The sequence below is a fragment of the Lactuca sativa genome, chromosome 8, assembly GCF_002870075.4.
Source record: "Lactuca sativa cultivar Salinas chromosome 8, Lsat_Salinas_v11, whole genome shotgun sequence".
Lineage (NCBI taxonomy): Eukaryota > Viridiplantae > Streptophyta > Magnoliopsida > Asterales > Asteraceae > Lactuca > Lactuca sativa.
The window spans coordinates 230,084,892-230,085,976 of NC_056630.2; the positions used below are offsets into that span (position 1 = coordinate 230,084,892).

General features: G+C 36.9%; 1 pseudogene; it reads right to left on the bottom strand.

The window, feature by feature from the left end:
* Positions 1-681: 681 nt before the first annotated feature.
* Positions 682-795, bottom strand: LOC128128334 (5S ribosomal RNA; annotated as a pseudogene).
* Between the last annotated feature and the right edge of the window lie 290 nt (positions 796-1,085).

Here is a 1,085-nt window from a genome sequence, read left to right on the forward strand (position 1 = left end):
ATAAAGAATCATGCATTTACAGCTTAAAACTTATAAAGACACGCATTTGTAGTTTAAAACTTATTGAAATCATGCATTCACAACTTAAAACTTATAAAAGTTCATGCATTCACAGCTTAAAACTTATATTTTCTTATTAATAACAATTAAAACTTACCTTAACATAACTACAGAATAACTGAAACATTAAAACATTACAATTCACGCTTAAAAACCTAAATAAATTTATTTTATAACACTAACATAATAACACATATTCTAAACTTAATTTATTTTAGAAAACACTATCATTATGCAAATATTATAAAAAAATAATAAGAAAATAGACCAAGATTCACTACGTAATAACAGTGGATTCACAACTTAAGAGTTTATGCAAATATTATAACAAATAAGAAAACAAACTTAGATTTATAATTAAATAGCATGATTTCACAAATTAATAACAGTTAAAACTAAATTAACAAAAGTACACACCAAAAGAGAGATTATAACACTAAATTCACAGCTTAACAGAAGGAATAAAAATCAAAACAAAAAAATCGATGTACCTGATGCATATATGTGGTGGTTTTCATCGAAAATTAGAGAGAAAGAGATGGAGCCAAGCTGGTGATTTTTCACTAGAGTGGCTAGTGTAACATCCCCCTCTGGCACGTATCACAATATTGTCCGCTTTGGGCCACTCGGCACGAGGACTTCCCAGGGGGTCACCCATCCTGGTACTACTCCCGCCCGAGCACGCTTAACTGCAGAGTTCTTATGGGATCTGTTGCCCTCGCGGCTTTAAAGTGGGTTAGATCTGATCCCACATCGGCTGGGAAGGAGAACTAAGCATTCCTTATAAGGGGTGTGGATACATTCCTTATCACAACGCGTTTTAAAGCCGTGAGGGCAACAAATCCCATAAGAACTCTGCAGTTAAGCGTGCTCGGGCGGGAGTAGTACCAGGATGGGTGACCCCCTGGGAAGTCCTCGTGCCGAGTGGCCCAAAGTGGACAATATTGTGATACGTGCCAGAGGGGGATGTTACAAATGGTATCAGAGCCAAGGCACGGGTCGATGTGTTCGACGTAATGGGGGGT